The sequence below is a fragment of the Crocuta crocuta genome, unplaced genomic scaffold (genome assembly GCF_008692635.1).
Source record: "Crocuta crocuta isolate KB4526 unplaced genomic scaffold, BGI_CrCroc_1.0 scaffold95, whole genome shotgun sequence".
NCBI lineage: Eukaryota > Metazoa > Chordata > Mammalia > Carnivora > Hyaenidae > Crocuta > Crocuta crocuta.
In genome coordinates this window covers 6,377,807-6,385,588 of record NW_027530971.1, presented here as the reverse complement: position 1 = coordinate 6,385,588, position 7,782 = coordinate 6,377,807, and the positions used below count along the sequence as shown (strand labels likewise).

The 7,782-nt window shown below is 36.8% G+C and overlaps 1 protein-coding gene across 2 annotated transcripts in view; it reads left to right on the top strand.

Moving 5' to 3' along the window:
- Nucleotides 1–358: 358 nt before the first annotated feature.
- The window catches only part of PTBP3 (polypyrimidine tract binding protein 3), a 115,823-nt gene continuing 108,399 nt past the window's right edge, over nucleotides 359–7,782 (top strand). For both annotated transcript variants that reach the window (XM_077769872.1, XM_077769871.1), the window contains exon 1: nucleotides 359–377. The gene's annotated coding sequence lies outside the window, so the exon portion shown is untranslated. The remainder of the gene's footprint in view (nucleotides 378–7,782) is intronic.

Below are 7,782 nucleotides of genomic sequence, written 5' to 3'. Positions count from 1 at the left end.
ATGTCCGCCCCTTCCCATCCTCACACCCGGAAGCGGAGGAAAGCCGGGTGCAGCCGCCGGGTGCCGGGGTCCGCCCTCCGCGCGCAGAGTCCGGGGAGCCCTGCCCGGCCTGCAGACACTTCCTCTCAGAAAATGGTGCGCGGCGCTGGGGGAGGCGGAGGCGGCGCTNCGGGTCCCGAAGCCAGATTCCCCCGCGGGGTGTCGACGTGCGGGGGGTGGGGACCCGCGGTCTCCGGACTTGGGCTGTGAGCTGGGCCAGCGAGATCTGTATACCGGGCGTCTGGACTTGGTGGCTGTGGGCGCCCTCCCCCACGACCCCCCAAAAGAAACTCCGTGAATTTCTGCAATTTTCGGGGAGCTCTTTAAAAGTTAATGAGGTCCGTGACTAAAAAAGATTTGGAATCGCCGATGTAAATATTTGTCTGAAGACCCGGGGGTTTGGCGTGGGACCTGACAGTTAATTTCATGTTTAAGGAAAGGACTGGATTAGGACCTTCGTAGATTAATTATTGTAGCATATGTACATCAAGATTTTTGAAATATCTCCAGCGCTGTTAGAGCTTGCAAATCCTCTTACCTGTTCCCATTATGTACTTGAGGTTTTGTTTGGCTTTTTGCTTGTTTTTGAAGACCAGGTATCTGCAAAATCCCTTGGTTGTAGAATAGATGAAACTTGCTTAAACAGTAAAAGCCTTGTGCATGTTACCATTAGTTGATGATTGTTGCCATGCTGTGTAAAGACAATGGAATCTTCCAACAATTTTTGCCTTCGTTAGACTTAATTTATGTACTTTAACAGTATGAAGTGTATGGGATATTTGGATTCACTCATTTGAATGCTAATTGCAAACTGCTACAGACTTTAGACAAAGTGCCATTTTAGATTTCATTCATGGTTGTGATATACTTTATTTTGTTTTAATTTAATTGAAGCTATTTTTATTGTTTAATTGAAACTTTTCTGAGAACGTTGTTGAAAACTCACTTCACATCACATTGTTCAGTTACACTTTGTATGGGTGTAAAGTTTTGCTGTTTTAATTATTTGTGTAATTATGCCAGTTTTTCAGTTTAGGGAGGTTGTGAAATTGGTGTCTCACTGTGTGTAGTGTGTTGTCCGTTAGATGGTTTGACTTGAGCTGTAGAAGCAGGGTAGCTTTTGGTATTGGAAAATTTATAGTGATGATAAAGAGCACTCGAGTTCTGCATTTTGGCTGTCAGTCTCTTGGGTAACTGAGAAGTGCAGACTTACTCTTTTGGAACGTTTAATAACTCTTCAGCCTTTATGTGTTATTAAAGCTAAGAATAAATTGTTCATTCGTTGAAATATGTGAGACAGTAAGATCCTGGAAGGTAAATTCAAGACCGATAGAATCTTAATTCTTACACACAGTTATTTGACACATTTAAACTTCAGACAAATGAATTTCAAGTTTCACAAGTCTAAGGAAAAATTTTAAATCTACATGGTGGTTGTTTAAAACAATTAAATATACATCACTGAACAATCCAGATTCATAAATTTGTTTATTAAGTAATGGCAGTAAAGGTTCTTAGTAATAAGTAGAGTTAGAACTTTAGGAGATATCGAGGTAAATTGTAATTAAGGATGATTTCTCAGGGATTAGAAGAGATGGATTTTTTCTTGGGAGAACTTTATAGGGTTTTTACACCTTGGGGTTAAGGGATGTGGTTTTGAATACAGTGAATTATTGCTTCTGAAGGCTAGTTAACTTTCTGCATTTTCCCACTGCTTGAAAAAGGTCCTTTTTCATTATTTCAGATAGTTAAGAAAGAAACAACAAACCACCAGTCTATATATCTTTCTAGTTCTTCCTCAAATTCCAACTGTCTTTTTGTGTGTGTGTATGTGTTCATTTCCTCCTGAGATAATTTATACTTAAACACAGTTTTGATGTGGTAGAATTTTTTTTTAAAAGGCAAATCTTTGAAATCTTTCATGTCTGAAATTTGATGTTTGCATTTATTTTAGTTCTGGGAGACTATCTTAGCTGCATTTTGGTGAGCTGTTCTGGGTGGTAGATGCAAATTTGCAAGATACCTTCTATTTCTGTAAAAGCCACTCGCTGGTTTTATTTCATTTAGAATTTTAAACATGATAATTCAGACTAGTGTAAAAGAATGAACTTTGGTGATTTCAGATTTTGATTTTGATTTGTTAAATAGCGGTAAATGGATAAACACATTCTCATTTTATTGAAAGAGTTATACTTTAATAAATACTAAAAGAATTTGATCTATTTGTTTCTTACATTGTGATTAAAGCTTTGCTTTTACACTGTGCTGTTGCTAGACTGGCCCATCACTTTTTTTTTGTATTAACATTTCACAACTCATCACATTCTTATTTTTATTAATTTTTATTATAATGCTTTCCCTTTTTTTCTTTAATCTTATCTCTGTCTTTTAAAAACTTGTTCTCTAACTTTGTTTTCCATTTTCTCTTTTTACTTTTTCCATACAGTGTTGTTACAGATCTTATAGCAGTCGGTTTAAAGGTAGGACTCTTTTACTATCCTTTCATAAGCCTTTTTAAATCTTAGTTTCTGCATTTTTCCCCCAATGGTGAAATCATCTCACCTGTTCATAAAATTATCTGTTTTACAATGTGATAATAATCTTTCATTTTTATTTAGCTCCAAAACAACTGGATTTGTAGCTGATTTTGAATTTTATGTATTTATAAAGAGGTACTACAATATTATTTTATATATCTAAAATGTGAACAAAAAGTTCAGTCCAGAGTTTTACTTGAACTGTCATAGTGAGTGTGTTTATTTGTTTGGTTTTGTTTTGTTTTGGCTTGGCAGTTAAATGTAACCTAGGCTGTATTTCCCTGTCATGTTCTTTCTTATATCTTCTCTTGGATGTACTTCTGAGAATACAATAATAATAGCGGCTAAGGTTTCTTCAGTTCCTACTATGTGCCAGCTGCTTTACATGTATTTCACTAATAACAGTCTTTCAAGGTAGGTATTAATAAAAATTCCTATTTTAGAGATGTAAAGTAAGTTCAAGGTGTGGTGCATCAGAGTTCAAACCCATGTCTTCCTGGTTCTAAAGCCGGACCTCCCCTCCCCTCCTCTCCCATTATAACTAGCTGCCAGTAATAAGGGTTCTCTCTAGAAGGTGAGCAGCAGGAGAACTGGGTAATTAGTATTTTATAGTAATATTTCTTCTAAGTAATGTCTCATCAGTTTTATCAGTCTTCTGGTTTATTGAATTCTAAAATATAAATCAAGTAAATAATGTTTATCAATATGAGGTTTTTAAATATAAATGGATGTTTTAAGGTTTCCTTTAGCAATTTTATATTTGATAAACCTGAGTTGAGAATCTAGTTCTAGAAGCTACTTAATAGTTTGGATTATTGTAGGAAACAAAAAAATAATTGATATTTATATTTTATGTAAAGTTCCATCACTTTCTATCCTCTGTCATCTCTTCATCATCTCTTCTTGCTAGCCATTTCACCACTTACACATTTGCAGTTATTTGATGTGATGGTGGTGCCCATATTCTTGAAACACCTTAAAAATAAACATGGGGGTGCCTATGTGGATCAGTCTTTTAAGTATCTGACTCTTGATTTCAGCTCAGGTCATGCATGATCTCCCAGTTCATGAGATCAAGCCTCATGTTGGGCTCAGTGCTGACAGCACGGAGACTGCTTGGGCTCCGTCTCCTTCTTCTCTCTCTGCTCCTTTCCTGCATGCTCTCTATCTCAAAATATATGAATAAACTTAAAAAAAAAAAACCATACAGCAAATAGCATATGAAACTAACAGTAGGATGCTTACATTGTCCTTTGAAGTTGGTGGAGTTAGCTTGCCTTGGCAAACTTTAAACATATTTTGTAAATTGAAAATTAGTTGTGGGGGGCCGCGCCTGTGTGGCTCAGTCGGTTAAGCATCCGACTTCGGCTCAGGTCATGATCTAAGGGTTCTTGGGTTCGAGCCCCTTGTTGGGCTCCGTGCTGACAGCCAGCTCAGAGCCTGGAGTCTGTTTCAGATTCTGTGTCTCCCTCTCTGGCTCTCCCCTCCTTGCACTGTCTCTCTCTCAGAAATAAATTTTTAAAAAATTAAAAAAAAACAAATAAATGGAAGAACCTCTTAGATATGCTTTTCTTTTTTTCTCCTTGCAGATACTCAAGTCCTTTTCTCTTTTGGGAATGACACAGAGATTAGAAACTGCAGGCTCATATCTAGGATCACTTTTGATGTCTCTGTAGGTCCCTGTGAGGGAAAGGATATTTAAAGTGAAAGGTGTTTTGTCTTATCTGAAATGTAATTGATGATACTAGTTTATCTGGCAAAAATGAGTAAGTGAAGACATTTAAAAAACTTACCATTTTGAAATTGAGAAATTATGCTTGAGGGACTGTTACTATGCCTGTTATATTGTGGGGAAAATATATCTTGATGATAAATAAAGGAAAGATTAGAGATAACAATTGGATTTGAATACATGATTTGGATTTTTGACTACCTCTTTCTTTAGTAGCAAGCACTTTGGAAACAAAGATCAAATCCTACTCTGAAGAAACGATAACGCTGATATAGTTGTTTCACTAGGCAATCTATATTTTTATAGACTTGTATGCTGGAAATGTCTGTAAAATTACTCATTATATGGAGGATTTCTCCTAAGATTGTTCTGCTTCTTTCTTGGGTCCCATCCAAGGAATTTAGTTACCAGGTAATAGGCTAATAAGGCTCATAATTTGTCTAGATTGTATAAACCAAAATTAGCAAGTTTAAATGAGTCCTCTAAGAATGTCAGTTTCTTACCTTCCCCTGTTTGCTGTCTGAATACAATGATACAACAAATAGTTTCAGCCACTGTTAAGAGTGGATTTCAGGTTATACTCCAAAAGTTGCTTTCGCAGATTCAGAAAAATAATATGGATTTCATTTTTAAAGAATTAAAAATACTCAATATAAATCCTTCATTTTAGAGAAACAAAATGGGATTGTTTTTAGAGATGAAGTGATTGACTATGATGTCATGAAGGCACAGAGAGTTTCGATATTTTCGTCACTACTGTGTTTCCAATATCGGACACATAATAAGCTCTCAAAAAATATTTGATAAGTGAATGATATGAAATAGGCAGCTAGTTTGGTGACAGACTTAAAATAGAACCCAAGCCTTCTAATTCTGTTGTTATTTCTTCAATTAATTAGGTGTATACTGTGGTGAGAAACAATTAAATTCATTTTTTAGACTGGAATTTTGAAGACAGGTCCCCATTTTCAGGTGATTTAGGGCCATACCATACCATTTACTTATATAGTTGTGTATTCTGGATACAGGGTATAAATTTTTGAGCCTTGCCTAAATTAGGCAGGAAAATTAGTTTTGGGTACTTCTTGTGAAGTATTTGTTTTATTGTCTCCTGTTATTTCATGTTTTAGTATGCTTTTAGAAACAAGCAGGGGTGCCTAAGTGGCCTAGTCAGTTAAGCACCCAACTCTGGATTTTGGCTCAGATCATAATCTCAGGGGCTCTATACTGATACTGCAGAGCCTGCTTGGGATTCTATCTGCCCAGCCCCTGCTCACTCACATGTACAATCTCTCACACAAAACAAACGTTAAAAAAAAAAGGAAACAGAATGTTATCCTTTATTTTAAATTTTGTTGAATGAAGAACCAACTATGTGATTATGAATGATAATGGACAGGTTTCAAGAACTTTATATCTAGGGCTCCTGATGGCCCAGTTGAAAGACCGTGTGACTCTAAATCTCGGGATCATGAGTTTGAGCCTCACATTGGTTACTGAGATTACTTACATAAATAAAACTTAAAAAAAACTTTATTATACAGGTAAACTGTCAGCACTGTGGGTAACTTAGCTTTTTGTGTGTGCACCTGATCGTATTTAAAATTTCTAGCTCATGGGTCATGATCTCACAATGGGTGAGTTTGAACCCGATATCGGGCTCCTTGCTGACAGTGTAGAGCCTGCTAGGAATTCTCTCTCTCCCTGTTTTTCTCCCTTTTCTGTCTCTCTCTCAAAATAAATAAATTAACTTAAAATTTTTTTTCTGCTTATACTTTATTTACTAGTTGGCTTATCTGAAACTCAAGTATTTCCCTTATTTGTAGTTAGGATTTCAAAATACTCTCGTAGCTATTAAAACAAATGATTGATTGATGAAAAAATTTTTTAAAAATATTTTTAAGAGAGAGCATGCACGCACTGAGGAAGGGCAGAAAGAGAGAGAAGGAGACACAGAATCCAAAGCAGGCTCCTGGTTCTGACCTGTCAGCACAGAGCCCTATGTGGGGCTTGAACTCACGGACTGCGAGATCATAACCTGAGCAAAAGTCAGGCGCTTAACTGACTGAGCTACCCAGGCGCCCCACGAATGACTTTTTAAATGATGATTTTCTGTATGTTTTCTCAGTTGTCTTCCTATTTTATCTTATTAAAGTTTATTTATTTAAAAAATTTTTAATGTTTTATTTATTTCTGAGAGAGAGAGACAGCGTGAGCAGGGGAGGGTCAGAGAGAGAGGGAGGTACAGAATCTGAAACAAGCTCCAGGCTCTGAGCTAGCTGTCAGTACAGAGCCCGACGTGGGACTCGAACCCAAAAACTATGAGATCATGACCTGAGGTGACGTCAGATACTTAACTGACTGAGCCACCCACAGGCACCCCTATTTATTTATTTTTGAGGGAAAGGGAGAGAGAATCCCAAACAGATGCCTCACTGCCAGTGCAGAGTCTGTAGGGCTCGAAATCACAAACCCTGAGCCAAAGTCAATAGTCAGATGCTTAGCTGACTGAGCCACCTAGGTGCCCCATTAGCCTCCTATTTTAATTGATTAGATGCATATAGAAAAACTCAATGTTTAGGAAAAAACTGGCTTCTGATAATTTACATGCCTGTTAGTATAAAGGAAAGAGCAATATAGCATGTTTAAATTAATTTTGAAGATCAGTTTTTTATTTGCTTGATTAGAGCTTAGCAAAGTACAGCCTGTGGACCATATCCAGCTTGCCACCTGTTTTGTAAATAGTTTTGTTGGAACACAGCCATGCTAATTCCATATTGTCTGGTGACTTCATAATAGAAAGATAGAGTTGAATAGTTGTAGCAGAGATCATATGACCACAGAGCTTAAAATATTTACTTTCTGTCCCTTTTCAGAAAAACCTTGCTTGCTGCAGTGGTTGAGCTGTACAAAATAAAGAAGGCCTTTACTGGATATTTTAAAAAATTAAATCGGGCTGTAATTTGCATAGAGTGAAATGCACAGTTCTCAAGGGGACAGTGCAGTAAATTCTGAGAAGTGTATCCACCTGGGTTTCCTGCTCCCCGTCAAGGCTATAGAACATCACTCCGAAATGTTCTTTGTTGCATTTTTCCAGAGTCAGTTTAGGCAACTGTTCTGATTTCTTTCATCATAGATGAAATTTTCCTGTTTTCTGAACTTCATCTAAATGGAATAAAATATTTATACGTCATATATACAGTCTACGCTCTTTGATGTCTAACTTCTTTTACTCAGTAAAATGATTTTGAGATTCAACCATGTTGCATGCATTGGTAGTTCATTCGTTTTTATTTCTGAGAGTAGTCCATTGTGTGAATGCATTACTGTATTTAAAAATCTGTTCTCATGTTGATAGACATTTGGGTTCTTTCTAGATTTGGACTGTTGTGAATAAAACTACTTTAAGCATTTGTGTATGCCTTTGGGTAGATGTATGCTTCATTCCACACCATATGTAGGAATAAGATATTG